At 36.2% G+C, this 19,603-nt stretch overlaps 1 protein-coding gene across 4 annotated transcripts in view; it reads right to left on the bottom strand.

The window, feature by feature from the left end:
* Positions 1 to 19,603, bottom strand: part of LOC138702818 (glutamate receptor 1-like) — a 789,302-nt gene that overhangs the window by 320,586 nt on the left and 449,113 nt on the right. The window lies entirely within an intron of this gene.

Genomic DNA, 19,603 nt, shown 5'->3' with positions numbered 1-19,603 from the left:
AAAAAAAAAAAGAAACAGAAAAGCCTGTGGGTTAAACTGTGAATTGCAAAACGTGATAAGGGAGGCATCCATCAGAACTTCTTGAAAGAGCTGCAGTGCGAAGAAAGTATTTATTTACAACATTTAATTTCCTTCACATTCCTATATCAGAATTTTTTTGGTAGCAACATTCCATTTATATTTGCGTTGCGCCATATTTGTTTCAAGAAATGAAAATCTTTTATCGAAGATAACAAGATACACTTACATTTTATAAAAGATCTTTTATCAACAGTAATCTCACTAGAGGTTTTGATTTATCTAGAGAAAATCAAAACTCGAGTGGGATTTAATTGACTGTTACACGATTAGAAGAAAGTATATAAAGATTAGAAGTAACGAAGTATTCCAATACAATACAATATTAATTGACTTACGAAAATACAAAACTGTCTTCAAATTTGTACCATCTCAACATTACAAATATTACGCTAGTAGATGGCAGTAGTGCGTTATGTTTCACTGTCTTCTTGTTATCAGTTATTCAGTCGTGCCAACTATGGAATCTTCATTGAACTCTGTGGACGGTTACTGGTCAAGAAGGCTTTGTTGATTCATTTTCATTTTTTATTAAAACAGTTGCATTCCACTTCAATCATCCGGATCCCAGTAAGCAACGTCACTTGACAGATGATTTTCAATAAATCTTAGTATTAAACAATCTCTGATACGTGACTATCCATAATATCATATAGCAGAAGCTATAACATAACCTAAATAATATAAACAAGTGTTAGAAAAGTTTTAATTAGGGATGATGAAATAAACAAGAAACGTTTTAATTAACGATGATGAAATAAAAAATAAACATGAATAATTTTAAAAGAAACAATTATTGAAAGTACAATTTTCAAATTTGAATGTTTTAGTGGTTCAGTTGATGTTATATTGGACGTGTGCGTAAAAGAAGTGAACTCGTTGATGTACATGGTGTATCCCTCAACTTATTCAGGATTTCCGAATGGTGCTCTTCATACATGACCAGTGATCTTTATTAATTCTTGTTCTTGAATGCCAATGCGAGTCATATTTGAAAGTGCTGTGCATCGACTGGAGTGGTTTGTAATTTTCTGTTTTTTGACGTCCAGACCAGTGCAGTTTGAAATGTTGGCAAACAAAGAAACAAATGCTAGGGTAGTGATAAAAATAAACAAATGCCAGGGACGCGATAAAATTGTGCGATGAGCATCCATGATTGGTTGAAAGACGTCCTTTCGTACCGTTTTATTGGTCAAAAGTTGTGTGACGTAGTAAAAGTATAATAGTCAAAGCAACTTTTATAAAAGAAAACCCATTACACTGCCATATATTTTATAAAACATCTTTGTCAAAGAACTTGGTTAGCAGCCTTAGACTATAATTTCATTCTTTTGGGTCTTTAAATTGAACAAAATATTTTCCTCTGGTGCTTTGTGAGTATTTGTGAAAGTTTGATAACGAAGGGAGCTGCTCGGAATTTAATGTTGAAAAGCACTTTTAAAGATCGGACACGTTAGGCAGAAAAATCAGCTTACAATACGAAGTGCAAGACAGAAATCCGCATCTGTTTAGCCTTGAGTTGGGCTGCAGGAGACCAAGTGCTGCACTCTACCGTACAGCTTCCATACTACGGAGAACATTCTTTTTATCAGAGGGAAATAGAAAATCATCTGATCTCTTGCCCCTCTGTTCCCGCTTAAATTGGGCCGTGTTCCTTTTATTTTCACCTTTTTTGTGCAGTATAAAGAATGTACGTAGATATAGAATATGCCATTAGGAAAGTTCAGGATAATAGACAGGGTTTGGAGTTGAACGGGTTACATCAGCTTCTTGTCTATGCGGATGACGTGAATATGCTAGGAGAAAATCCACAAACGTTTAGGGAAAACGCGGAAATTCTAGTTGAAGCAAGTAAAGCGATAGGGTTGGAAGTAAATCCCGAAAAGACAGAGTATATGATTATGTTTCGTGACCAGAATATTGTACGAAATGGAACTATAAAAATTGGAGATTTATCTTTCGAAGAGGTGCAAAAATTCAACAGTAACAAATATAAATGACACTCGGAAAGAAATTAAACGCAGAATAAATATGGGAAATGCCTGTTATTATTCGGTTGAGAAGCTTTTGTCATCCAGTCTACTGTCAAAAAATCAGAAAGTTGGAATTTATAAAACAGTTATATTACCGGTTGTTCTTTAATGGTTGTGAAAGTTGGACTCTCACTTTGAGAGAGGAACAGAGATTAAGGGTGTATGAGAATAGGGTGCTTAGGAAAATATTTGGGGCTAAGAGGGACGAAGTTACAGGAGAATGGAGAAAGTTACACAACACAGAACTGCACGCATTGTATTCTTCACCTGACATAATTAGGAACATTAAATCCAGACATTTGAGATGGGCAGGACATGTAGCACGTATGGGCGAATCCAGAAATGCATATAGAGTGTTAGTTGGGAGGCCGGAGGGAAAAATACCTTTGGGGAGGCCGAGACGTAGGTGGGAAGATAATATTAAAATGGATTTGAGGGAGGTGGGATATGATGATAGAGAATGGATTAATCTTGCTCAGGATAGGGACCGATGGCGGGCTTATGTGAGGGCGGCAATGAACCTCCGGGTTCCTTAAAAGCCAGTAAGTAAGTAAAGTAAGTAAGTACGTAGATATAGCAAAAATGGAAATTAGTTATTAAAACGAAATTAGAAAATGGCACAAAGTCAGATTTGATACTGGGCCACCCCACAGAAAGAGTGAATTGGCAGCCCTGCACGTCCAATGCTACAGTTGGCATTTCGATTACGCTACCCGGATGTTGCCGTTCGTGCAACCCCAACCCCCGTGAGTTTCGAGAGGGTAGATGACACCGTGTAGGCTCGCCGCACGACTTCAGCTACAAATCCAATCTCTTCAAGCAACCGCCCCCACCCCCGCCCCGCCGGCTTACCGAGCTCTTACCCCCAAATGCTGTCAGCTTTTATATATCAGGCCAAGTGAGGTCACACACAAGGTCACTGCGAGGTCGAGCCCTGTCTGAGGCCACTCGCATTCAAACACGCGCCAGGCTAATTGGTGCACATCTGTCAGCCAGGCGCAGCTCAAAGGCGAGATGGTGACGGTGGGTGACGCAGAATTGCTCTTTACAACTCGCAGCACTTGTCCGGGATTGAACCCCGGCCTCGTTTCGGCCAGAACCTTTCAGCTACCCAACTGCTATTCGTGACAGAAATGTGCGATATAGCAAAAAATGGAATCCGCCACTCTTCTGTATGGATTATGACCCATTCTAGCAACCATGAACGGAATAATCAGACTTCTTGTGATGGACGCAGCCAACACTACAGTGCACCTTCTTGGTATATAAGAGAATATATAAAACTAGTGGCTTGTGCAGGAAATGCTACAAACTGAGTTCATTAAACGTTCAAATAAACATTTTTCAGATTTATTTTCAATGAAGAATACCAGACATTCTGAAAGTTATTTGCTTCCATAATAATGAAAGATACTCTCTCTCGAGCCAATACTGAAGAGAACCACGCATATAAATATCTACACCACACCGCCATTAAATATATGAAAAAGACCCAACCCCACTTGATTAATAACTATAAAAATATTTGATTTTTAATAATATTATTATCTTACGTAAGTTTTATAGCTTTCAGTAACATATACTACATATATTATATAGCCGCCACTCAGTAAAATATAGAAATCAAAATATAATTTGTTATTCTCCACATTTACTTATATAACCCTAAAAAATTTCACTTTCATATCAATATAGCATTAATATGTATAATTAATGAAAAATAGTCACATCACGACATTAACTACAATAATATTTCATTTCTAATGGTAATAATGTCATCAAACCACCTCAAGTTTTCTAGTTTTTAATATCCAATACACAGCTGTACCCAGAAAATTACACACCACGGAATCGAACCTTTAAATTATTTTTAGTAAGTTAAGTTTTTAATAACGAATTTAATTTGAGCTCTAAATATGTCAGCATTCTTGCAGATCATGGCCTTCGTGTAATAGCCTATTGTTTATTGTAGTGTGTGTTTTGTTTTATACTGAAATGCAATTAGCTAGTTCTCAAAACTGACGACAGATGGATTTTGGAAAATAGGAAAATTATGTTGAAAAATTGACATTTCACTGAAAAGTACTATTTTTCTGAAAAACTTTTAGTTCCAAGCTTTAAAATGAGGGGTCATTTATTAAAATCCGTTCAGCCGTTTTCCCGTAATTTCCATTACCAGTTCAAATTATATATATATATATATATATATATATATCTGGAACAGGAATTGGCTGGGTCACTGACAGAGAAGAAACTGCCTACTGAAGGAATGGTGAACGGGAGAAGAGTTCTGGGCAGAAGAAGATGTCAGATGATAGACGGCATTAAGATATTTGGATCATATGAGGAGACAAAGAGGAAGGCAGAAAATAGGAAAGATTGGAGAATGCTGGGTTTGCAGTGAAGGACCTGCCCTTGGAAGAACACTGAATGAATGAATATACGTATATTGTATAGACTTACAGAGTTAAGTACACTGCCGAGCAAAAAAAACGCAACACTTGAATAAATTTGAAATATTAAACTATAATACGATTTGTAATATTACTGTGTGCTTCTAGGGACCTGTTTGTTTTAGGCAAGTATTAATTCATGTTTTGGGAAGGAAAGTATTGTCGTTGGGTGGTTTGTGACACCCTCTTTGCCACGTCCAGTCCCTTCTTCTATATTTATTGCAGTGCCATTAAAATTTACAACCCTAAACACAAGCAGCCAAAACAAAGCTACAACACTATTGTTGTCTTTTTATACTTATAATGGAATTCTGTGATATTGAATTTGTAATTTGTTATACAGATCCTACTCATTAGGCCTATTAGAAATGTATTCTATATTTTAGTCAACTTGCAATTGGAGGATACTAAATTTAATGTCGTTCTGATATTATGAGGAAATTTTCGAGTTGGAACTGGCAACACTGCAGATGAATCTGATTGCTCACGGCTGTCCGAAGTGAGCGGGATGGCCGGTTAAACCGGTTTCATAAAAAACGTCGTTGGTCGTGTAGATGTGTTGACTAGTTGTTTGCAAGCGAGCATTTGGGTTGAAATCCAAATCAGGCCGAGGGAGATGGAATGTAAAACTGTTATAAAATATTTAGCATGGCTTCCTCTGGGGGGAAAGTGAAGCTCTTGGTTCCATAACTAGTAAGTAAGAGAACCGTGCTCCTGAAAGGGGCTCCAGGCAAAATCTGTCGAACATTTCTTGATTTGAAGTAGGCTATACTGAATAACTCTGCTATGATTTATACAGCGTCGTTATGAAGATGCTTAGCAACCTTCAATTTGTAGTTGAAGAACCGCTCACGTGCGCTAAGGGTCGTATTCATAGACGAGACTTTGGAAAGTTCAAAGTCACCATTTTCCTACTCACAGTCGACACTTTGACGAAAGTAAACTTCAATCGTGCTTTTACTTCGAAGTCGCCGAAAATCTAGACTTTGACTTTGACTTTCGTTCGAGGACATAAGACGAAAATGACTGATATTTGGAAAATTGTTGAATTTGCCGAGAATATTGATAACATGCAGTAGGGCTATAATATTTTTTTATTGGATAATTTTACGACGCTGTATCAACATGAAGGTTATTTAGCGTCTGAATGATATAAAGGTGATAATGCCGGTGAAATGAGTCCGGGGTCCAACACCGAAAGTTACCCAGCATTTGCTCGTATTGGGTTGAGGGAAAACCCCGGAAAAAACCTCAACCAGGTAACTTGCCCCGACCGGGAATCGAACCCGGGCCACCTGGTTTCGCGGCCAGACGCGCTGACCGTTACTCCACAGGTGTGGACGCTATAATATTAAAGCTGCCCATGTTCCTCATCGTATTATTGTAGATTATAAATTCAAATCAAGCTACAGATTTGATAAACAGACAGTATTAGATATCCTCGGCATGTTTCAACATTCATTGATGAATAATAATCAAAGAGGATTATCTGTTCCACCAATAATACAACTTATTTCATCGCGATCCTACTCTATAGGTAAGGATTGATAGCTTAATATTGATTTTGACTATTTAATTCTATGCAGGACAGGTTATACAGTTGCATATGCAGTTAATTTATAATCCTTGGGTCGTCATAATAATGTTTTCTGCATATTGATTTCAAATAACTTTTAAGTAGTTTCTATAGACATGCAGGGAATAACTCTGCCAACTGTCAGCAGGATAATATGTCTCTTTCATAGTCAGTCATTTGTTGCATCTTCTTATCTTCCATATATTCAGAATAAAATTATTTTATAATGAAACAATTTGAGGGCTTCATGTAGAACTAACATAACTACAATCTATGTTTTATTCACAAGAAAATTCTTAACAGGCAATACTATTTCAGATGAACTCTACCATCATGTTTTGCAGCTTGAGAATTGTGTTATATATGTACAAGACTGTTCGGAAATGAGTTACGATTTTTGTGACCAAGTAGAATTATTATCGATTAGTGTGAAGACCTAAACATGTCAATTTTTGTACTTATGTTAGTTTCACAATAAGCCCTCGAATAATACAGGGACATCATTTTATTTTTACTTCAATTTTTATTGTACCTGAGTTTTTGAATGTACTTCACTCCCACCCCTTCTACTAATGAAGTTTCAACTGTCCTCCACACAGAATCAAGGCCGCTTATAGTAAACAGCACTGAGTTAGTGAGTATAGTACGTTCCAGAAATATGTTCGCGTTTTCCAGTGACGAAGGAACTTTTAATATTGAATCATATTTTCGCACAGGTACTGTCCGTTTGCCTACGTTGCATCCCGATTTTCCCCACCTGCTTCTGCACGGCCCTCTGTAAAAGCAGGCCTGTCTTAGCTCTTTTGTGAAAACATTAATTTCTGTTAGGAATTGGACGTTTACGTAATATTATACAACTGTTTAAAATAACTTAAATAAAAGGGCCTCGTTAAGTAATTAACTGTCACGTGATTTCCCTACTTTCTACGATCCTGGGGCATAACCACTTGGACGGATAGTAGATAACATGTCTGAATAATTTTATCTGTGCGGGTCGGGCAGAAGTGAAGATTGAATTTACAGTACATAAGGTACTCTTTTATAGAGTAGGTACAGAATGATTTCAACATGAGTTACTAGTACGAAGGACGAAACTGGTAATTGGAATTAGATGCAATAGTCTATATGCGATAATATGCACAAAAGAACTGAAGCCTGTAGGCTATCGAAATGAACGGCCACCATTTTCAAAAATGTGTTTAAATATCCATATTATGATTATTTTTCAATTGAACTTCATTCTCTATATTGTACTCTAATGTGCTGTAGACAGTATAATATACACTGCATAATGAATACGTCCACATGGATAGCTCAGTTCGTGAGTAAAAACACTCATTGTTAATACTGTACTGTATTTTGATTAAATAAAAACCTAATGAAAATTATCGAATTCAAAATCGCGATATTTCTTAGTTTACGTAAATTGATGAAGTACTTTTCTTCCCTCCTATACCTTGTAAAGTGATTTGTTTGTGTTTTACGCCAGTATCATCGAACTCCAGTTGTGGAAGGTGGTAGCGAATGGTTTTCCGGTTCTCTAAAGGTATAGCCAGGTTAATATTAAAATGTTAGTAAAAATAAAATGATGTCCCTGTATTATTCTTATGTAAAGCTGCAAGAACGGTAAACAATCGCTTAACATGTACCGATGTCCAATTGTTTCATTGATTTATGTCTCAAAAATGGCTTTGATTGTGGCAATGCCTACTCTATTTCAACTATCTATTAATTTAATTCGTTTAGAAGGCAGTGATTCTGTTTGCCAACAGAACAAGATCGTCAAATCTCAACTTACCGAAGTCAAAGTCTCAGAAGTATTGTCTATGAATAGGACTTTTAACAAAGTTAAACTTTACTACTAGAGTCGACTTTGAGAAGTCTTCATCCAAAGTCACGTTTATGAATACGGCCCGCAGTCCCGTCCACTCTTTCATACACGGGACTGCTGACCTCTGAAGGTGTGATAATTCAAACTTGTATCTCTTGAGTGCGTAGTCCTATCTCTGCGCACGCAATGTGTGATGGGGTTAATCCTCAGTAGAAAACTGATGGCTGGTGGAGATACTGGCTCCATTTTTGTACGTACCGAACACAAAAGCCGCCTGTTCGAACCACACATCAATGTGGATAAAACCCGGCTTTACTTGCACGTGCGGGTCAACATTGGTTCTGTGTTTCGGAGGCCAGGCTTCACATCTCATGTTCCAGTGACGCTGCTTTCATTCGCCAGCGACACAAATTTAATACTGTATATAGTTTAACTTGTGAAAAATACGTTTAAAATATTTGTTATTAACTGTCCGTAAGGCACACATTTGAAAATTATTTACGTACAGTTTATTGTACGCTTACCGGTAATTAATTTCTATTTCACACACGTTTTATTGTAATTTTCTCTCCCAAGGTCATTAGGAACCATGTATGTTACGTTTCTTTCCTGTATTTCTGTGTTTGTGTGCAATTTTCATCTGTCTTTGTTTACGTAAACAACAATGCATAATGGCGCCAACACAAGAAATTTTCTTCGTACACAATCTACGCGCTTTAAATACATTGGTCTAGAGTGATTTATTAAGAAATGTATTGAAGACTAATTTAGAAACATGTTAAACGAATTATTCTTTCACCGAACGATCGTATTTTAATTATGTGGATTCAATAGCAATTAGGAAAAATGTTAAATGAATTATCCTTGCACCCAATCTATGCTTCCTGGGTTCAAATAATCGCACTATAATTATTTTTATGCTCGACCATGCCGAAATGTAGTAATTATACACCTGGTAGCAGCCCTTTAATGCACCTCATTAAAGTACACCTATTCATTATAATTCTGTTGTTCAGCCAATGAGAAATCACCTTTGTACTGATTGTACCATTATAAAACCGCAAGTATCGATTATTCTCGGATATGCAATCGAAAGACAATTAGCGAAAAATCACGGAGACTGGAAATCCAATACTGTCGCAGAAGGTTATGTTCTGTTACTATAATAATTAGCGTTAATTGTAAATAATATTAAAATAAATTCAATTTGTCATCTCATTTATCAATTCTAAATCAATTTCCAGGTTATATCAAGCCTAATCTTCATATTATTCTCTAGATTATATCAAGGTCAATGACATTCGTGTTTCGGAAAAAATCAATACTTTCGCATCTGCGCACATCTCACAATTCAGGTCAGTTCCACTCCTCACTTACATAACAATAACATGAATAGTTCTGAATCATTTCAAGTTAGAAATATGGTCGAGCATAAAAAATCGTATGAAACTTGCGTATAATGGTAATTAAGACACTCGTATGAAAAATATGAAACTCGCTTGCGCTCGTTTCATAAACAAACATACTCGCGTCTTAATTACTACCATTATAGGCTCGTTGCATAATGTACTAAAATATGATTGCAATTAAGAAATGTGTTAAACAAATCAGTATCCTTATACCAAAACTCATGCTCTCTGGACCAAAGTATCTGGTATTTTATGAAGTTGATATTACTGAGATATCTATTGTCAACCGTTTTTATTTATAACAGAAGGCCATGACTGACCGAGTATGTAAGAACTTGGAGTGGAGATCGGGGATTGGATGACCCACAAGTCGTGCTAAAGATGCTGCTTTGCTAATAATCCAGTATGCCGTGTCCTGTACTATACGGAACTCTCACCTATTTATGAAATAATTGTAGGAACCACAGTGTTTGGTGCTGGTGTAAATAAATTGCGTTTTAGATAATAAAATATTTTCCTCAAGATCAATTCTTCCTGGGTAATATTAGAATGTCGAAGTTTGTAATCTACTTGATCATTCAGCAACTAAAGAGATAAATGACTAACATAAAATTTTGTGAACACCTGGCCATGATTACACAGTGATAATTGTCAATTATTCTAAGTTAAGTATAAAATATATTATGTCTACTAGAAGTATGCTTGCTGATCGAATAGGGTGACACGCAGAAGGTACAAAACCTGGCGAAATGCAAGCAATATGAACCCCATCACCTTCTGTAAGTGGGTGGTATGTTGGAAAAGGGTGGAGCAAGTCTTGTGCAGCAAGACCAGTCGGAGATTCAACCTCAAGGATTGAAAATATTAATAAGTTGATTCGGGGAGATAAGAGGGTAATTATTCAAGATAGGCATTAAAATTTCGTGAAAGTGGAACTGTGCAATGAATAATTCTGTGGTGTTTGGGTAAGAGAGAATATCATCGAAATGATAGCCGTCCAAATCTTGGATTTAAAATATCGGCATCCTAATCAATTCAAAAGAACAATAAAGAAAATGTAAATTAATGTTAAAAAAATACATAATGAAATTTTAAAAAAGAATATTCTGCGACAAGATGTGGTGGCAATCAAAACGATAAAAATTTATTGAAAATAAATAATATACATTAAATATCATAAAGATGAATAGAGATGGTGATTGGTGATGTTCAAAATGGTTGATGCAATTGTCTGAAGAGTCTGATCAGGAACCTTTAATTTTCTGAGGATCTCCAATGTAATTTTGGGAATTGTTCCTCGCGCACCAAACTTAAGTCCAATGACATTCCAATCTTGAATATTATATTTATGACTGAGATCATCACAGCGTGGAAGGTAAATAGCGCGTTTCTCTTCATGTACCTGCTTTGGTTGATCTTCATTAATTTCGAACCTTACAGTGGGGTCAAGAATGAGACCAGTTTTTTTTTATCTCGGTCAATTATTATGACGTCAGCACGCCGTGTAGATCCTTCCATTGAACTTCCTCATATGCTTCGTATTCACCATGTTCTCTTAATCTGTTAGCAAGTATTGAGCGGACTGTGTTATGTCTGTCAATTCGCAGTAATTCACCCTGAGGGCAGAAACCTAGCACGTGGGGTAACGTTTCAAGCTCATTGCATCTCCTGCAATGGGTATTGCTAAGGCTTCTACCGGGGAGAGATCTAACTGCGATGACATTGGTGCTCATTTTAATGGCCTCGATCCATTGGTCACAAGATAGACCTTTCTTATTGCTAATCCAGGTGTTACCTTTTTTCCAGTCAGATAAGTCATAAAAATGAGTTCGGAGATAAATGAAAATTCAACTTGGAACCCTTATTACAAATAATTTTCTACAAAATAAAACACATCAACTGCTAGTATTCCTTGATTTTTGCACACCCACTTGTATAATTTAACTTGTGTGTTCATCTGGGGAACAAAATTCCACCTGGACAAAAAAACGACTTATACCCCTTTACCCGAACACCACAATTGTCCAGAACTGTGTGCACTATAATGTAACGTATTAGGTAGTAAGCCTAGAAAAAGTTTACAGTTGAGAATAAAGAAATGATGCTGAGGATGTGTAGATGTTTGAAGAAATGCGGTTTGCTAAAGAAAATTAACTTCTGGACAAAATTGAGGCGTGTGATGGGAGCGGTTACATCATTTGGAGCCAGAATCAGAACATGAAGTGGAAGCACTCATCCTGCCTGTTGAGATAAAGCAAAAGGAAAGTATTTCGAGCATAGTGCATGTTACTGTTTAAACAAGGAGAAAATAGTTTTTTCACTAAAATATTATTTGCCTTTGTTCAAAAGTTAGTAAAACTAGTCTAAAGAATTTTGAAATACCTAATGCTGAAGTAATCTAATTTTACATATACCAAAATTGTGTGTATTTTCTTAACTTCAGCTTCAGAGAAACGCAAAAATCAATTAAAAGAGTCAGGTATTCCATGAAATCACCACGGCATGGCGCGTCCCCAGGTTGCGGATCGAGGAGACGGCCTCCAGATATGGAGGGTAGCTGCGAATATATTGAATAAGCAGTCGTGGACAGCCAATGAGGGGTGATCCTCCAGCTTGGGGGTTGGGCGAAGGGCTAACATCCCATCACCGTAAAAAAAAACAGCTTGTTACGAATCCTTCAAATAAGCCTCGGAATGGGACTGATTCTCTGGCACGACCACAGCAAAGGAATAAGGTTTTGAGATTTGGTACTTGGAATGTTACAAGTGTATATAGAACAGGAGGGGTAACATTAGTAGCAAAAGAACTAGCTAGATATAGAATAGACTTCGTGGGAGTACAGGAGGTTAGGTTAGATGGGAACAGCATAACACCAATAGGAGATTATTTGTTGTATTATGGGGAAGGAAACGATAATCACCAATTAGGAACAGGATTCTTTGTTCATAAAAGAATAAAATCAGCAGCAATACACAGAACTGCACGCATTGTATTCTTCACCTGACATAATTATGAACATTAAATCCAGACGTTTGAGATGGGCAGGGTATGTAGCACGTATGGGCGAATCCAGAAATGCATATAGAGTGTTAGTTGGGAGGCAGGAGGGAAAAAGACCTTTAGGGAGGCCGAGACGTAGATGGGAGGATAATATTAAAATGGATTTGAGGGAGGTGGGATATGATGGTAGAGACTGGATTAATCTTGCTCAGGATAGGGACCGTGGGCGGGCTTATGTGAGGGCGGCAATGAACCTCCGGGTTCCTTAAAAGCCAGTAAGTAAGTAAGATAACCATTTCGAAATACAAGACGGATATGTATGAACGTATCCTAACCAATTTCTTAATTTCATTTAAGTGAATTTCGTCTTATGATAAATGCTGTGCTGATTTATGGGGAAGAGCAGCTGGTTACGAAATCAAACAAAAGCAAGGCAGGCACAGTTTCAGGTGAATACTGCAGAGCTCAGCTTTACCGCCCTCATTCCGATCGAGAGTTCTCAAGGAAAGAGGAGCACTCAACAGCACGTCTTGGACACCCACTACAATGTTGCCACATCTCCCTCCTAGCAATAAGTAAGCAGTGGTCTGAATTGAGGTTAGGTCGTACAAAGAGCACTCAAACAGCTCAAAGAATGAGGTGGAGCCCGAATACAGTCTCTGATTCAGGTTTGTCGTTCTTAACAGTGTTGCCAGTCCCGAAGAGCCAACATACTGTTCTTTACTTTGAAAAGTAGGCTACAGTATTTTTTCAAAAACTATTCTCGATCTGAAGAAATTTATAAGTAATATGTTAATGATATAAATTTTCACACGTATATGAGTTCTAGGTACATGCCCTATATTTATAATTCAGAATAGCATATCTGCAGTGCTCGGGAAAAGTGACACAAGTCGGTTTCCACAAACCTTTTTTGATAATTTATTGACAACTTACGGAACATCTGCTCGCTTGGGAAAAAATACATAAGTATTCCTCCAATTACAATAATTCATACAGAAAAAAATAAAATCGACATAAACCAGTGTAAATTGTCAAATTATCTGTAGTAATGTCACGAGAGGTCTGAGATCTGCCGATAAAATTCGATGTTAATAATTGTATATTAACGAATACTTAACCTATTCAGACATTGTGAAGTTGAAATACTCGTAGATGAATATCGATTATTGCAATAAAGAAATTCGATGTTATTATTCAGTAATGCCAATTGCGAAAAGCGAAATACAGGTTTAACAATGTTAATTACATGTACTGCACTTTTCTCTTATTATTATAACAGAAATACATTTTCATTATCTGCTGAAATCATAATTTAATTTAACAGTAACAGTGGGGACAGCTATATACCAATGCTTATGTATTCACAGCGAGACATGTTGCTACACAGTGAAGCCATCTCTGTATAGATAGGCCTAATTAAAACACGAATTTTATTACGCCATACGAAAGGCAGTTTGATCAAAGACATTATTACTATGCAAGGTCTATGAGTTTGATATGCGATGATGTTACATAAATTTGAACGTCTATTAATTGTTTAATTTAAATACAAATGTTATAGGCTACAATTTTATAGGTTACGTTAGGCCTACCTGTGGAAGCAGGACCAATGTCAGCTGTGCCTTATTTCGACCGTTACAATCAGTGCTACACGAAAGCATTTTTTATAGCTCGAAAAACGCATTCTCGCTGTAGTGTGTAACGGAACTAAAGCTGCATCTACACAGTTCAATATTCCAATCGCGTATGCGTGCAATCTGGGAAGAATATTGAAAGAATCAAGTTTAAAAGGTACGTTCAATTAAGATGCATGAAGATTTTATGTCTACATGGTGCGCCGTTTTGAATGTCGTCTTCACTGCGTAAATATATTAATTAATATTAAATATCAATCTTGCATTCATAGCTTTAAAGTTGAAAGAAAAGTTTAACCGTGTAGTCGCATCTTAATGTATTCATGATCATCAATTACGGGGAAACAGTTGGCGACAACGACTAAACAAAAGAACGACCATGCGATAAATTGATAGCGATAAATCTAGCTGCAGAAATTATCGCAAAGTCTGACTGTGATTGGTTGGAATTCAAAATTTCATTACACTTCATTGGTCGAAAATGGAATGACGTCATATAAACGAAATAGTCAAAAAAGGTTTGTGGAAACTGACTTATGTCGCTTTTTCCGAGCACTGCAGATATTTCCTAACATAAGAATTCAATCGAAAACGTGTTAAGAATTCAAACAGATGTTAGATTAAATGTAATTCAATTTTAAATCAGTTATATTAAATTGTATCAAATATCTGTTGACTAAACCGAACGCGAAATATTAATCGAAATAAAAATTAATCCTCTAACTTGACAATATTGGTAACCACAAGTGACGTAGCAGCTAATTCTAAATGTTGTAGTAAGAATTCTGCTCTTGGGGAGAGAGTTGCGATAATTTTCCATTGTTACGTCATATAGATTAAAAGGTAAAAAATTATTTCAGTTACTGTTTATTAAACTCATACAGGCTGATTACTACTTTAAAGTAATTAATATATTACTGTATATTTTCTCCGTTATTCACTTGATTTACTTAATTGTTTTAATTGGATTGTGTCACAAAGAGAGAAGCGTTAAGGTTGAATAGTAGAACAGTTGTTCATATAATCCCGCTAGATGACTTTCTTAATCAGAATATTGTACGAAATGGAACTATAAAAGTTGGAGATTTAACCTTCGAAGAAGTGGAAAAATTCAAATATCTTGGAGCAACAGTAACAAATATAAATGATACTCGGGAGGAAATTAAACGCAGAATAAATATGGGAAATGCCTGTTATTATTCGGTTGAGAAGCTTTTGTCATCCAGTCTGCTGTCAAAAAATCTGAAAGTTAGAATTTATAAAACAGTTATATTACCGGTTGTTCTGTATGGTTGTGAAACTTGGACTCTCACTTTGAGAGAGGAACAGAGATTGAGGGTTTTTGAGAATAAGGTTCTTAGGAAAATATTTGGGGCTAAAAGGGATGAAGTTACAGGAGAATGGAGAAAGTTACACAACGCAGAACTGCACGCATTGTATTCTTCACCTGACATAATTAGGAACATTAAATCCAGACGTTTGAGATGGGCAGGGCATGTAGCACGTATGGGCGAATGCAGAAATGCATATAGAGTGTTAGTTGGGAGGTCAGAGGGGAAAGACCTTTGGGGAGGCCGAGACGTAGATGGGAGGATAATATTAAAATGGATTTGAGGGAGGTGGGATATGATGATAGAGACTGGATTAATCTTGCTCGGGATAGGGACCGATGGCGGGCTTATGTGAGGGCGGCAATGAACCTCCGGGTTCCTTAAAAGCCAGTAAGCAAGTAAGTAAGTAATTAAGTAAGTAAGATGACTTTCGAAAACCCGCGATTTTCTCACAAATATCTCTAGATTTTAACGTGTATTTATTATTATTCAATAATAATAATAATAATAATAATAATAATAATAATAATAATAATAATAATAATAATAATGGTCAAGATAGAGCATCCACCCGCCAATGTAACGAATATTGCACACTTTTATCATTGCCAATGTGGCGCCATAAAGCAATTTAGAACACTTTTATCCAGCCACAACATATTTCAATTATTCTTATTGCATTATAGCCTGTTACCGTTAAAACCCGAAATCCGACAAAACCAGTTTCAACTAGTAAATGATAATGCAGATAGATAGAAAGCGAATTTTGTAAGATCTAGATTCAACAACAGGTTAGGTTTGGTTTGTTTAGGTTTTTTTTAGGCTTTTACCAAACAAAAATTATCGATCTATATTTGCTTAAACTAGTTTTTATTGGTTGAAACTGGTTTTGACGGATTTCGGGTTTTAACGGTAACATAAGAAAGGCCTATGGAATTATCACTACATTAATACATCCATTATTTCACAAAACACACATTAAACGAATTAAATGTAATTACGAAAGCCCGGGTGTAAATGGCCAACACTTCTTGAATGTAATTAATTAATCCAAGCCCGACCAACGCATCCTCTGATGACTGCTTATACTGTCTCCTCATAACCATTCTAACCATACTTTCGCTGAACTGGTAGGTGGCAGCACCAAATATTATTATGTTCATCCCGTTGCTTACGGGATTACACAAGCTGGCGCATAGCACGATCGAGAGTAGGTCTCTGTGAGTCATGACAATTTCTGCCGCTAGGTTCGCCTCGCTGCCCTAAGAAATGATGAATAGTACCATTACAAAGCATTGTGCATCGTGAAAATAGTTCGATTAATTGTGCATTACTGATTGAGTACGAATATTATAAATATGCCAAGCATATTACAGTGTTATTTGAAGTTTGTTCAGCTAAGTTATATTCGAAAATTGTCTGTGTTTTACTATGTGAAGAACTCAGTACCAACAGGTCGTATCTTTATAGCTTTGCTTTTTAAATTACATATTGTCTGTCTTAGTTTTCCAATAAGCTGATTTTGTTTCCGAATTGTCCTAGTAATTTTTTTACGTTTTAATGTAATGGCTTTGGGAATTTTTTTACTTTCAATTGAGCACTGTGTGGCTATAGTTTTTTTATGTGCTTCATGGATTTCTTCAATTGAAACATTTGCTTCATTGAAAGCTGATGTACTATGTTCAACATTGGGTTTATTTTTCTTAGCAGGATGGATGTTATTCACCACTTCTGTTATCCTTCTTTTGTTGCGTCTGCTTATGTTTGAAACATTTTCTTTATGTTTTGGAAAATCATCAAAGACGGATGGTACCACATTAGGAAGCACTGCCATCGTGATCTAATACGATCTAGATCACGATGGCAGTGTTAGGAAGCAAACGTCTAGATCACGATGGCAGTGTTAGGAAGCAAACGTTTTAATGTTGTGCTAATGCTAAAATCAGCTTCTTTGAAATGTCTGCTGCAGACACGCGATTTCTTGTTTGGCGTCCAAAGAGTCCTTGGTTTGTCCCCTTCGCGAGAAATGGCTACACACCACTTCTTTCTTAGTCCTTCATCTTGTGGAAAACAATGAAACGAAAAATCACATGCTTTATTCTGGTTCGATTTGCACAATGGCACACAGCAGTAAACCATTTCAATCACACAAATTACAGGCTAACTTCCTAATTTAATAAATGCTAATTCAAAATATATTTACACGCACTAAAATACTACAGCGTTTACTATTACTATGCTCAATAGATTAATCAGTAGGCCTATAGAAATGTTTTCACCACTGCAAAAAAAATCGCACAATAATTATACTTCTCAGTTATTGTGACGTTCGTATTTTTTTTAAAAAGAGAGGGAAAAGTTAGGCCTTCTTGCAAATGCATAATTATGAATTCAAGGAAATTAAAGATAATGCAGTACCTTAATTAGTTGCAATATCTTATTTAATAACAATATTAATAATATTAGGTGAAAAGGGTAGGCTATAGAGCGTATATGTAAGATGTCAAGTTAATTTATTTCCGGAAATATTTGGTGTATGAACTGAAGTACAGAACAGACAGTCCCTCAGTTTATATGTAATATGTTTTAACATCAAGAATGACAGCCTTTTATTGTAATATAATTGAGGAGTAGAAGTTTGGAAATTACGTCTATTGTCCATAAAACATTGTACGAAGCATTTAATAAGCAATGGTGAGTCCTTTAAATGTCCCAAATGTCAATGTCTTTTAAGTGTTCTGCTATGAATATTTAGGGCAGAACAGCGCTCCGAGCGGCGGAATTGGCATTACGAGGGAACCACTTCAGACTCGTTTTTCAAGCGCTATGCGCCAGCTTGTGTAATCTCGTAAGCAACGGTTCATCCGTATGTCTACTCCAAACTATATTTTTTTCCGTTGTTGGTAACTCTATAGCATTTATTAGTGCTTTATAGTTGTGTTAACAGATGGAGTTACTTGTCAACAATGTGACGCTGAAACGTGTGTTCAGGTTACTGCCCAGCGACAGCCCTGATGTATTTTTATATTTGTGATGATTGGTCAATTAATATTAACCCGGCACACCCACAATCACACTCACATTCATACTAATTTCCAGACTCTAGACACCCAGGTAATTTTTCTTCTTCAAGAGAAAATACTCCAAACTATGAAAAAAAAAAAAGTTCTATCTATTTTGTACCTTATGAGATAGCGAAGTGTGTTAGGAATAATAACTATCAGAAACTCTTGTGGATAAATTCATGGAACCTCTACATAGCAATTCCGCACAGAAAAAGTATTCTGGTTTTCTTGTTCTTTCAAGGGCAAAGAATATCATGGATTAACGAAGAGGTAGAAGCTTTTAGAGTCACGAAAGAAAGTAATATTTTAATCACATACTAACAACATAAAGCATAGGACCTATATCCACAAGCTGTTAGGTGCTGCCATCTATGTTACATTCTTCACCATTGAATGATTTCTTTTATTGTCATGATATTGATTTTTACATAAGTTTCAGCCTTATATATATATATATATATATATATATATATATATATATATATATATATATATATAAGGCTTTTACTTTAAAGTAATATAAAGAGATATTAAAATGATTTTTGGTTCCAACTTAGTTATCCTTTTCTTGAAGACATTTAATTAATCAAATTTCGCTTGAGGTAGCCACAGCTCGAATCAGAGGGTTAGGATGATGCAGCAACTTTTGAGAAAAGTTATTTGAAATTCTTTTCATGAAATCATAAAATGGTTCAATCTGTAACATATCTTGGAGCTGTGCGTTTGATGTGGTATAGTCAGCACCAGGGACTTTTAAGCAGACTGATCCTTGAATTGCATGTAGTCTCCTGATGATTCTTGGATGATTGAATGATCAGGCAATATAAGCAAGCATGGATGCGATCTAGCAGGCGGTGGCCCGACCATAATGCACATTTTTGCACGCGTGTTCCTGTTCCCGTTTCTTATCATGCAGTATCCGTTGAAGTATTTTTTTTTTGTATTGTAAGGCTGATTGTTAAAGTAGATAAATATTGTATTGTTCGTAATTTGAAAATCTGGAATTTTTAAATACAGTTGAAACATGTTTTGCGTACAGTAGCGGTACATTGTAGCATTTAATACCAGTTATTGTAGCCTACGTCAGGTTCTTGGTTCGTTATAGGAGTTTTTTATGTTCAGCGAACGTGAAAATAAAAATGAATCCGTGTCATTGCGATGTTATATTGTGAGAGGAAGGTTTTCTCAGT

Source organism: Periplaneta americana, chromosome 7 (assembly GCF_040183065.1).
Source record: "Periplaneta americana isolate PAMFEO1 chromosome 7, P.americana_PAMFEO1_priV1, whole genome shotgun sequence".
Lineage (NCBI taxonomy): Eukaryota > Metazoa > Arthropoda > Insecta > Blattodea > Blattidae > Periplaneta > Periplaneta americana.
Note: the sequence above shows the minus strand (reverse complement) of the source record. Positions and strands in the feature narration are given on the sequence as shown.